Raw genomic sequence first — 12,570 nt, 5'->3', positions numbered from 1 at the left:
AGGAACACAGTGCCCCGCCTCTGCAGGAACTGAATGCTCCCCAGTGGCCTCACAGAGCTAGGGAGAGGGCAGTGCCCCACTTCCGCTGGAACGGCCGTCCCATGTACCCTCGCATGATCTGGGGAGGGTAGACGCGCCCCGCCCCCGCAGGAACGCTGCTTTCCCAGTGGCTTGCAGAATTCTGGAGGGAACCTAGCGCCCTGCCCCCGCGGAATTGCCACCACCCAGTCCCCACCATTACGCAGAGCTGGGGCGGGGAACACAGTGCCCCGCCTCTGCAGGAACTGATGCTCCCCAGTGGCCTCCCAGAGCTGAGGAGAGAGGGCATCGCCCACTTCACGCTGGAAACGGCCGTTCCCAATGTACCATCACAGAGCTTCGGGAGTAACCCAGTGCCCTGCCCCCGGCAAAAACAGCTGCTTCCCCAGTCCCCTCTGCAGAGCTGGGAGATAACCCAGTGCCTTCCCACCCAGAAAGGCTGCTCTTCAGTCCCTGTCAGAGCTGGGGAGGGAACCAGCACCCCGCCCGCCGCAGGAACGGCCGCTCCCAGTCCCCTCGCAGAGCTGGGGAGGGAAAGCAGCATCTCGCCCTTGCTGGAATGGCAGCCCCTCAGGCCCTCGCAGCATGTGGGGAGGAAGGCCTCGCCCCACCCCCGCAGGAACAGGCCGCTCCCCAGTCCCCTGTCAGAGCTGGGGAGGGAAGAAAGTGCCCCCCTCACTGGCACGGCGCTCCCCAGTCCCCCGTCACTGAGCTGGGAGGGAACTCTGTACCCGCAAAACCGCAGGAACTGCGGCACCAGTCCCTCGCAAATCACTTAGAAAAACGGTTAGATGCCTGCCAGTCACCAGGGCCTGTGAATGCATCCTAGAATACTCAAGGGAGTTAATAGAGGAGGTACTGAGCCTCTAGCTTTATCGTTGGTAAATCATGGAATGGGGGAGATTCCAGAAGACGGGAAGGGGGCAAATAAGTGCCCCATCGATAAAAGGGAAATAAAACAACCCCGGAAACTACATGCCCCGTTAATTTAACTTCTGTGCCAGGGAAGATACTGGAGGTCAGGTATTAAAGAAATCAATCTGCAAAACACGTTGGAATGTGGTAAGGGGTGATAGGAATAGCCAGCAATGGATTTGTAAAGACCAATTCATGTCAAACTAATCTGATAACATTCTTTGATAGTATAACGAACCTGTGGATAAGGGCGAAGTGGTGATGTGATATACCGAGACTTAGTAAGGCATTTGTACGGTCTCGCCTGAATAATTCTTAATAGATAAACTAGAAGTACAATTAGATGGGCTACTATAAGGGTGTGTGCATAACTGGCTGGATCACCGGACCAGAGAGTAGTTATTAATGGCTCCCAATCCTGGTGGAAAGGTATATCAAGTGGGTCCCAGGGGTCTGTTTTGGGACCAGCTCTGTTCTCAATACTTTTCATCACGGATTTTAGATGTTTGGCATATAAAGTCACGCTTTAGTTTGCGGACGATACCAAACTGGAGGGATGCAACTGCTTTGGATACAGGGTCAAAATTCAAAATGATCCTGGAGAAATTGTATAAATGGTCCTGAGGTAAAGGATGAAGTTTTAATAAGACAAATGCAAAGTCTCCCTTAGAAGGAACAATCAGTTTCACACATACAGAATGGGAGAGACTGTCTAGGACGGAGTAATGGCAGCAAGAGATCTACGGTCATAGTAAGACCACAAGCTTAATATAGTCAACGGTGTGTCTGTGCAAAAAAGCAAACGTGATTCTGGATGCATTAACAGGTGTGTTGTAAACAAGACACGAGAGTCATTCTCCGCTTTACTCTGCGGCTGGTTAGGGCCTCAACTGTAGTATTGTGTCCAGTTCTTGCCCCGCATTTCAGAAAAGATGTGGATTTGAGATGGTCCAGAGAAAGCAACCAAGAATGATTAAAGGTCTTGATAACATGACCTATGAATGAAGGCTATCTTAGCAAGCAAGGTTCTGTTTGTTTTTGGAAAAGAGTGGACTGCTAGGCTTCTGGTCCCTTGATTATACTCTGGACTTTGGGTCTGGAAAAGAGCTGGCACAATCCATAGACCAGGTTGTTATATAATATGCACATGAATTTTAACCCTTCACATACAGTAATGGCAAAGTTCTTGTGTCAGGCTTGTAGCAGTGATGGAATAAAACTGCAGGTTCAAATCAAGTCTCTGGAGTCCATCCACAGCTGGATGGGTCATTCAGTCCCTGTACAGAGCTTCAGTTGTAGCAAAGTCCCTTCAGAGGTATGAAGCAGGACTGAAGACAAGATGGAGACGAGGCATCAGCCTTTTACAGTTTCTTGCCATGTGGTCTTTGTTTTCTTTGTCCCAGGACACTCTATCCAGCACGTGGCATAGAAAACCTTTGAGTTTTGTCCATAGGCAGGTCCCTGCATACCTTGCTGAGCCACAAGGCATATCTACCTTCTCTCATGGGTTGATTGTAGAGCTGATGGTCCTTAATGGGCCATCAAGCAGGCTAGGCAGAACTGACACCAACTTGTCTGGCTGGGTGTTCCTCGGAAGCATAGCACAAGTTTGAATACAGACAGCATAGAGCCAATATTCATAAAGTCAACTACAAAAATGATACACTCTAGATAGCATAATTATAATCAGCCAATCAGAACCTCTCCATAGACCCCTTTCACAACACCTTTCTATCATATTGGCTGCAAATTAGAACAGTGGTCACAATGGTGATCTATAAAGTTACAGATTATGTCAATAACATCACAGGAGGTGACACGGCATCAGTGAGACTGATATTGGAATACTGTCTCCAGTTTTGGTGTCCTCATTTGAAAAAGATACTGTGAAATTGGAGCTGGGGCAGCAAAAAGCCACCAAAATGTTCTGAGGGCTGAGAAAAATGCCTTCTAGTGAGCTATTGAAAGAGCTCCATCTGTTTAGCTTATCAAAAGAAGATTGAAAGGTGACTTCACTGAAGTGTTGAAGTGCCTTAAATGGAGAGAAAAGATTGGGTATTAAAGGGCTCTTGAATGGAGCAGAGAAAGACATAACAAGACCCAATGATTGGAAGGTGAAAAGAGACAAATTCATATTACAACTAAGCCCCAAATAGTCAACAGCGAGGATGATTCACCACAGGAACAAGCTACCAAGGAAAGTGGTGGAATCTCCATCCCCTGAAGTCATTCAATGAAAACTAGATGCCTTTCCCCCAGAAGTAGCTATTGTGTCATGCAGGAGGCCTGTGATATGCAGGGGGTCAGATTAGATGCTGTAATGGTCTCTTCTGGCCAGAAAGTAGACTAATTTTACAGATACTAGTTTTCGGAAAAACTGAGTGTAGCATTGGGAGCAGCATCTGAAGTTTTACTGTCTAGCCAGCTTACTGCCTAGAACGAACGCTCCTTGAGTGGGGTGACCACAGGAGTAGCTCAAACCTCCAAAGGGCCTGGCCAGGGAAATTGATGCTAGCCTTGGTACATGGACGCACACCGCCGAATTAATGTGCTTAGTATGGGCCTGTGTCCTCGACTTTATACAATTTCCAGAGCGTTGCACTGTGGGTAACTGTCCCATAGTTCCCGCAGTCTCCCCTGCCCATTGGAATTCTGGGTTGAGATCTCAATGCCTGATGGGGCAAAAAAAGTGTCATGAGTGAGTCTGGGTAAATGTCATCACTCAATCCTCCCTCCATGAAAACAACAGCAGACAATCATTTTGCGCCCTTTTCCCTGGATTGCCCGGGCAGACGCCATAGCACAGCAACCATGGAGCCCGTTCAGCCTTTTTTCACTGTCACCGTATGTCTTCTTTATAGTGCTGACAGACGTGGTACTGCAGTGCTACACAGCAGCATCCCCTTGCTTTTTGCAAGTTAGCAAAGATGGTTACCAGCCCTACTGTACCGTCTGCTGCTTTGCAAGTTGACAATGACAGTTACCAGTTATACTGCACCATCTGCTGCTGTCATGGGTGCTCCTGGCTGGCCTCGATGGGGTCGGCCACGGGCTTATGGACAAAAATAGGAATGACTCCCCAGGTCATTCTCATTCTTTAAGTTTTGTCTAATGGAGAGTCAGTTCTGCCTAGACTATCAGGCAAGCCTACTAAAGAACCAGAGGGGCAAACGGGCGCTCCGGGTCAGAGCCCTAGAGATCCCGCAGAAATGATGCGCTGCATGCCATTCTAGTGGGTGCCCCTGCAACAACCCTACCATTGCTTCCCTCCTCCCCTACCCCTCCTGGGCTACCATGGCAGTTATCCTCCCATTTGTGTGATGAAGTAATAAAGAATGCAGGAGTTTGAAACAACACTGACTTATTGCTTCTGCAAGCAGGGATCAAAGGGGGGAGGGGGAGCGCAGCCTCCAGCTGCTATGAATGAACCTGGGAGTCATTCCCATCTTTGTCCAGGCACCCCCCGGCCGACCTCACCGAGGCCAGTCAGGAGCACTCACGGGACGACGATGATGGATACCTGTCCTACTGTACCGTCTGCCGTCCGCAAGGGAAGGGAAGGGGATGCTGCTGTGTAGTGCTGCAGCACCACATCTGCCAGCAGCATCCAGTAGACATACAGTGACATTGAAAAAAGGTGAGAGAGGATTTTTTTTCCCTTTGCTTTCATGGGGGCAGGAGGCGGGGGAACGACATATACTTTGAACAACCCGCGACAATGTTTTTGACCCTTCAGGCTTTGGGAACTCAGCCAAGAATTCAAATGGTTTTTGGAGAGTGCGGGAACTGTGGGATAGCTACAATCCTCAGTCGCCCCTCCCTCCATGAGCGTCCATTTCATTCTTTGACTTCTGGTACGCTTGTCTCAGTTCCTTAAGTTTCAGCACTGCGTTGAGTCCCTATTGTGGCCTCTGTCCATCATAGCCTTGGAGATTTTTTCAAATGTTTTGGTATTTCGTCTTTTGGAACGGAGTTCTGATAAAACAGATTCATCTCCCCATACAGAGATCAGCTTCAGTATCTCCCGAACAGTCCATGCTGGAGCTCTTTTTTGATTCTGGGACTGACATAGTCACCTGTGCTGATCAGCGCTCCACGCTGGGCAAACAGGAAATGAAATTCAAAAGTCCACGGGGCTTTTCTTGTCTACCTGGCCAAGTGCATCCGAGTTCAGATTGCTGTCCAGAGCAGTCACAATGGTGCACTGTGGGATAGCGCCCAGAGACCAATACCGTCAAATTGCAGCCACACTAACCCTAATCTGACATGGCAATACTGATTTCAGCACTACTTGTCATCAAGGAGGAGTACAGATACCGGTATTAAGAAGCCCTTTATATTGATATAAAGGGCTTCTTTGTGTGGACGGATGCAGGGTTAATGTGATTTAATGCTGCTAAATTGGACATAAACTCGTAGTGTTGACCAGGCCAGAGAGAGCAGCAGGTTTCCCCTATTGTTTCCTGCTTTCGTTTCCTTGACTAGTTTCTCCTCTGCACCAACTTGCTGTATTTGTTTGTGAGTCTGACTAGCTCAGTTGGTAAAGCAACAGACTTTTAATCTGAGGGTTCAAGTCCCTGGTCAGGTAATAAACTACTCATTATATCTTAAAAATCTGTCTTTCTGGAGTCTTCTTTGATGTTTTTTCTCTTCAGGATTTTGCCTTTTCTAAGAAGGGCCTTTGTGTGTGGGGGATTGAAGGGGCAACTTCCTGACAGCCCCTCTGTCCTTGCAGGCTGGAGGAATAAAGGCCTCTGGGCATATAGCATGTTCCTCCCCTGCACGCACACACACAAAATATCCCTATGGAATTAGAATCACCTGCTGCCTTCCCCTGTTCTGCTGGATCCCCAAATGACGATACTCTTCAGCCTAAACCCATGTCCCCTCTTTGCCCAGTGCCCCTCAGTCCCAACCCTCAGTCCCTCCTATGCTCACTGCTCCTCACTCCCAACCAGAGCCTGCTCTCTTCACCCTTCTCCTCTGTCCCAACCCACAACCCCCTCCTATTCCCAGTGCCCCTCAATCTCAACCCACAGCTCCTTCCTTCCCCCCAGCAGCAGGTGCTTCAGACCCCCTCAGGAAGATTTTCTTGCAAGGTTTCGTGTATGAGTCGTCATGTGGATTTTACAGTATTTTGGGAATATGTTGGGTTGCTTGCCAAAATGATCACTTTTGGCTGGTGTTGGATTCCCAGTCTCCTTGTTATTGGGACAGGAGAAATAAAGGGTTGTTGTCCTTGTTGTGTGAATCGAGGGCAGCAGAACTGTGCTTGGCAGACCCAGATGGAGGGACTCACTTTCAATTCAATAGCACTTGCTAGGCAGGGGACATTGGTTCCAAAGCCAACTGGGCTGGGGCCTGAGTCCTCATGCTAAAATTTATGTGTTAGACCAACTTAAGGACAGGGTGGCTGTGGAGGGGTGAGTGAGTACCTAGACAACATAGTGAGTACGGTGCCTTCTTATTTTCCCCCTTTTTCCACCAGGATGGCAGATGAACTCTACAGAGGCACCCTCTGGGCTTGCACTGACTAAGGACAACAGCTGTGAGTGGGGTGGCAGAGAGGAGATGGCTCATGTTAAATGACTTTTGGTTGCTGGACTTACGAACCTTAGGGTAGAAGGACACTGCCCAGCTTATTTGTGGGTGGGTCTTTTCCTCATAGTTTAGGTTATGTGTTGGGGCTGCTGACATGACTTCTGCTAACCCTGGGCTTGCATTGCAATGTAGACATACCCTGAGAGTGCAGCTATACTGAGATAACATCCCTGTGGCCTGGCTGGCCTGGATGATCTGATTTGGGCTCCTGGGGCTCAGGTTGTGAGGCTAAAAACTGCAGTGTAGACATTTGGGCTCAGACTGGAGCCCAGGCTCGGAGACCCTCACCCCTTGTGGAGTCTCAGAGGCTGGGCTCAAGCCCAAGTGTCTACACTGTAATTTTAATTACCCTGTAGCACAAGCCCACAAGCCTGAATCAGCTGACCCAGGGTTGAGAATAGTGACTTGGGTGTGCTAATGGCAGTGTAGACATATGCTAGGCTATGTCCACACTGCAATGAAACATCCAGGGCTGCCCCATGCCAGGCTCCGGCTCCTGGGGCTTGGGCCGTGGGGTGGTAAATTTGCAGTGTAGACATCTCAGCTCAGGCTCAATACCGGGGTCTGGGACCCCACAAGGTTGGGAGGGAGTTTAGCAAGCAAAAAAGGTAAAATGGCAGTGGAGTATTACCGTGGACTCAGTGGCATTTCTCCATTGGTCTGTCTGCTTTGGGGCAGGGACAATAACACGTCCTGCTGCTTTTGTTGTTTCAAAGGGCGGTTTAGGATTTTCATTCTCAGACACTGGGCACAAAGCAGACTCAACCCTCAATGCAAATTAAATGAGCTGCCCACAGATTCTGGCAGCCACAATGAGCATTTGGTGCGAGAGCTCAGACCTGCCCCTGTCTCAGAGGGAGGGGGTCAGCTGCGAGGGGACTGGACCACTGTCCTATCAGCTCTTATCTCCCAAACTTTCAATAACTCTATTATCAGTGGCTCTGAGCATAATTTAAACCATAAGAAAAACCACACTGGGCTAGGCCGAAGGTCCATCTAGCTCTGAATCTTGTCTTCTGACAGCAGCCAATACCATGTACCCCAAAAGCCACTCCTCTAGGGACCTGAACCCAGGATCTCCGGCTTATAAGGCAAGTGCTTTAGCCAGCTAAGCCATGGTGCTTGCATCTGGCTAAAACACAGTGTCTGACCACACCTGACTCCCTGCCATCTCCACCAGGACCTGACAAGCTTTGCTTGTGTTTGGATTCTGCAAAGCGGAGGAGCAGATGAGGTTTTCCTTCAAGCTGTGTGTGTGTCTGTGTGTGTTTGTGTGTAAATCTTTGGCCAGGTCTGCACTACAAAATTATTTCAGCAGAATTATATTGCTCAAGTCTGTGAAAAACTCACAACTCCCCTTCGGTCGGCAGCTTGTGGCTGGTGTACACACTGCAATGCCACATCTGGTGACAAAACTGCCCTGTTTTGGTGACAAAATAAAACCACTTCAATGAGAGGCCTAGAGCTTTTTTGCAGCAAACTTAAAGGGACAGAGTGCCAGTGTAGATGCTGCCGTTCATTATATAACCATAACTGGCCTCCTCCAGTATCCCATAATGCCTGCCGTGAACTCGCCTGCCCTGCATTCTGCTACAGAGCCATGGGACCCTCCCGTTTCATAGCTCCAGGAAGTTCTGACAGCTAAGCCTGCTGCTCTGCTCCGGCAGCCAGGAGCAAATCTCTGCTGTGGATGCTGCTCTCTCCAGTCCCTGCAAACACAGAGAAGGTGGCAAGAGCTTCTTTACAGTGGGGGCGGTGGGGCATTGGCATCTGAACTGTGACACCCCATGATACCCCTTCCTTCGAGGAGGCTCTTACCTTCTAAACAGGGACGGCTGTTTTCTAGTAAAATCACTACAAGGGAAGGAGAAAACTCAAAAGAGGTTCCTCCTGGCGCTCACGTCCGTGAACCCAAGTACTCTCTCAGTCCTCAAAGAGAGACCCGGAGAAGGAGACTTGCTGAAGCAAAGCCCCAAGGGTCTCTGAGGTTTCCCTGGCCCCTCACCCCTGTCCTGCCTGGCTGATGTCAGCATCTCTCTGTGAGGTCACCACCTCCCCACCACCTTGGACCAATTGTCTGAGGTCCTGCAAAAGGCCTTTGTGATGTCACTGTCACACCCCTCCCTTGCTGTGCCAATGTCCTGCCCCTGGCCAGGCACTTTGGAGGTTTGAGCTACTCCCTGTGGATCACCCCACCGAAGGAGTGTTCGTTCTAGGCAGCAAGCTGGCTAGACAGGAAAACATCAGACGCTGCTCCCAATGCTACACTCTGTTTTTCAGAAATTAGTCAACTTTATGGCCGGAAGAGACCATTAGAGCATCTAATCTGACCCCCTGCATATCACAGGCCTCCTGTATGACACAAGAGCTACTTTGGGGGCAAAAACATTCCAGAAAGGCATCTAGTCTTCATTAAATGACATCAGGAGATGACGAATCCACCACTTTCCTTGGTAGCTTGTTCCTGTGGTGAATCATCCTCACTGCTGAATTTTTGCGCCCTATTTGTAATATGAATTTCTCTTTTCACTTTTCGGCCATTGGGTCTTGTTATGCCTTTCTCTGCTCGATTAAAGAGCCCTTTAATACCCAGTCTTTTCTCTCCCTGAAGGCACTTCAATACTTCAGTGAAGTCACCTTTCAATCTTCTTTTCATAAGCTAAACAGGTCGAGCTCTTTCACTACTCACTAGAAGGCATTTTTCTCCAGCCCTCAGAACATTTGGTGGCTCTTTGCTGCCCCAGCAGAGCAGTTTGCAGGGACCACTGGAGTGGTTCATGGAATGGCTGGTGGAGTGGAGTGGCTCAGACTCCCTGCTTGCAAGAGGGGAAGTATTGCCTCCTAGAGGCACCCAGGGGGGTGATGTGTAATTGTCCCAGGTCACTGGGTGGGGGCTCGAGCCAGTTTTGTATTGTTTTATTGAAGCAGAACCCTAGATACTGAACCCAGCCCTTGTTTCTGCCAACTCAGAGGGGCAGAAGAGTTACAGGAATTTATCACACAACCCTCCCTGTTCCCATGGGGAGAATCTAGGGAAGGGGGAGTCATTCCTCACCTGCGCTCCCAGAAGAACTGCTAGGACTCCTTCCTGCCAGCTACTCACTCCTGGATTCACCCTCAGCTCCTGGGATCTTTCTGCTCCAAAGGCTCAGAGGCCTGGGGTTGGGAGGGCGTCACTGCACAGTCTGAAACACAAGGGAGGATTCTGGAATTGAAGGAAGGAGCAGAAAATGGAGAGGAAAGAAACAGAGAGATAACGCCTCATCTCTCTCCCCTCCCCGTCCCAGCAAGAAATGTTACCAAGGATCAGCGTTAGGGGAAATGGTGCCCTGGGTAAAACTTAGACTTTGGCACTTCCCCATTGCCCCTGGACGATCCCCTTCTCCCTTTACCCCCTAGCTCCGGCACTCCCAAACCTTGTGCCTCCTTCACCCCCACTCCTGCCCCCTCCTGTGCCCTAACCCCTACACTGTGTCCCCTTTGCCCTTACCTCCCATACTCCCCTCTTGTGCCACCAACCACTGCCCCCTCCTGAACCCCATTGACCCCTAACCCCTGCACCCCTTCCTGTGCCACCAGCCACTGCCATCTCCTGCACCCCCTTGACCCCTAACCCCTGCACCCCTTCCTGTGCCACCAGCCACTGCCCCCTCCTGAATTCCCTTCACCCCTAACCCCTGCACCCCCTCCTGTGCCACCAGCCACTGCCCCTCTCCTGCACCCCCTTCACCCAACCCCTTCCCCCGCTCTTTTGTCCCCAACCCCTGCACCCCCTCCTGCACCCACGTGCGGACAGTGATCTGTGTGCATGGAGCAGCTAGCATTGCTCCTCCCTGGGATGCTGCTCCTCCGGGTACCCCTAGGGGCTGTGGGGGTGGGGAGATGAGAAGTGACGTCATCCGAGCTCCCTGCATCCAGGTCACTTTCCTCAGCTGGGCTGCATAAGGGGAGGGCAGAGAGCAGCAGCTTCTGATGCTCCCCTCACAGCACAGCCCAGGTGGGGAAAGTGACCAGGACGCATGGAGCACATAGTGTTGCTCCTCACTCCCCCCAACCCTCTATGGGCCCATGGAGGAGCATTGGGGCAGAGGAGAGCAGTGAGCACCTTTGCACTGCCACACGGTGCCCTTTGACCCCCTGGAGCCTTGGGTGGCTGCTGGGGGCCCCACCCCTAGTGCCGGCCAGGCTCCCCAGCACAAGCAGCAGAAAACACAGGGAGACTGGCCCCACACTGAGCAGTGGTAGCCTGGGCGGCACGTAATGGAGGTCGGGGGGGCTCAATCTCCCCAAACCTTGCATCACCAAGGGGACAGTGGGGCCCATGACTGGGACCCCGGCCAAATTAGGCCACCCTGCAAAAGTCTCCCCTATGTCAGCCCCAGGGCTGGAGGAGCTCCCACTCCCTGCTACGGCCCAGGGGCTGCAGCAGGGGTACGGAGCTTCTCTGGTCTCAGGGCCGCAGCGGGGCAGGGGTAAAGGAGTGACAGGGTGGGGCTGGTGGGGGAAGGGGTGGAACAGAGGTGATAGTGGATGGGGCTATGGGTGGAAGGGGGCAGAGCCACAGACAGAAGGGGGTGCATGGTTCTGGTGCTGGGGCCCCCACACTTGTTCTCCCTTTCCCTGGGCTTTGGTATCACTAGCCCCTGCTTAGCGAGTAGGGTTCAGTGGTCCCCATAATGTGGGGTATGACTCCTAGGGAGACACAAAGGAACATTCATGGGGGCACCTCAGGGCCTGAGTCAGCCCCCATGGAGGGCAGGGATGAAGCACCACTCAGCCCCACTCTGTCCCAGCTCTTCCCCAACCCCACCCTCAGTCTGGGCCTCTGGCTCCCAGCCCAGCAATGACCCCCTTGCCCCTGTCCGCACCCCTCTCCCCAGCAAGCAACAGCCCCACTCCCAGCCCTGCTTCTCAACCGTGGCTTCCGAGGGGCCACAGCCATGGCTAAGAGGGCACAATGTGAAATATTTGGGGACCACTGTTTTAGCGTGATGTCCTCAATCCTTCTCTGCAGTCCAATAAAAGCTATTCCTCACCCTCACCTCACCTCACCCCTCCATCAGGATGGACTAGGTCTGTTCTGCTGCCCTTCACTCATACAGGAAGGAGAATAACATTTTATTCCACTCAATCCTAAAGTGATTTGTAACCCAAGACCATCCAAAACTGGTCATTTTGGGGAAGCGGCCCCATCATGCTGCATAGCTAGGCAGAGTAGGTGTGTCTATGCAAGTACGGTCTGTTCCTGAAGTCTTTCCCCAGCTCCTCACTAGATGTGAGGGGGGAGCTCATTCAGACCCTGCTTACGCTTAGTATTTAAAAACTCCTTAGTGTCCCTATCTCTGTCGGCCTTAGATTTCTCCTTCTGTCCCTTTTGTTACAGGTCAGTTGAGGTGGCCCAGTGGTTAAGGTGATGGACTGCTAATCCATTGTGCTCTGCCTGCATGGGTTCAAATCCCATCCTCACTAGATGCGTTTAGTCTTGACTCTTCCTTTATAGACAACCATCTCCCCACTTGGTACAATAACAGACACAACAATGTTGCTTCTTGCAAACAAAAACCTTCTCAGAAACTCCAACACCCCCCCCACCGTCTTTAAATAAAATGTCTAAATCCCAGATTTCTAAAAAATGTCTCTAGTTCTGTATTTCGTAGTTTTTATCTTAAAAGCTAATGTTTCCTCAAGCTGAATAAGGCAACGCTTCAAAGGAAAATGTTAGAAATGGTAGGGGAGAAATAGGAAAGGAAAAAGCCCCTTTTCTCAGAAGATACAAACTCGACTCCCTCCTGTCTCTATCACCAGTGGATTTTGCCTCCCTCCTTCTGAGGTGTAAATAAAATAAAGAGGAGACAAGGTGGTTTGGCACAAACAAAGGTAAGTGTAGTCAGGGTAAAGGTACAGAAAGCTGGGGGAACAGGGGAAAATGCGAACTTAATGAATACAATGAAACAGTGACTGGGTTTGGGAGCTTAACGCTCAGGCCCATAAACCCTCCCTTGGAAACTAGAAAAC

At 50.8% G+C, this 12,570-nt stretch overlaps 1 non-coding gene across 1 annotated transcript; it reads left to right on the top strand.

Moving 5' to 3' along the window:
• The first annotated feature begins 11,941 nt into the window (after positions 1-11,941).
• TRNAS-GCU (transfer RNA serine (anticodon GCU)) lies at positions 11,942-12,024 on the top strand. Its single transcript has one exon. It is a non-coding gene; the product is annotated as a tRNA-Ser (tRNA).
• The last annotated feature ends 546 nt before the right edge of the window (positions 12,025-12,570 follow it).

The sequence above is a fragment of the Gopherus flavomarginatus genome, chromosome 3, assembly GCF_025201925.1.
Source record: "Gopherus flavomarginatus isolate rGopFla2 chromosome 3, rGopFla2.mat.asm, whole genome shotgun sequence".
Classification (NCBI taxonomy): domain Eukaryota; kingdom Metazoa; phylum Chordata; order Testudines; family Testudinidae; genus Gopherus; species Gopherus flavomarginatus.
The sequence above is the reverse complement of the archived record's forward strand: the minus strand, read 5'-3'. Positions and strand labels throughout refer to the sequence as shown.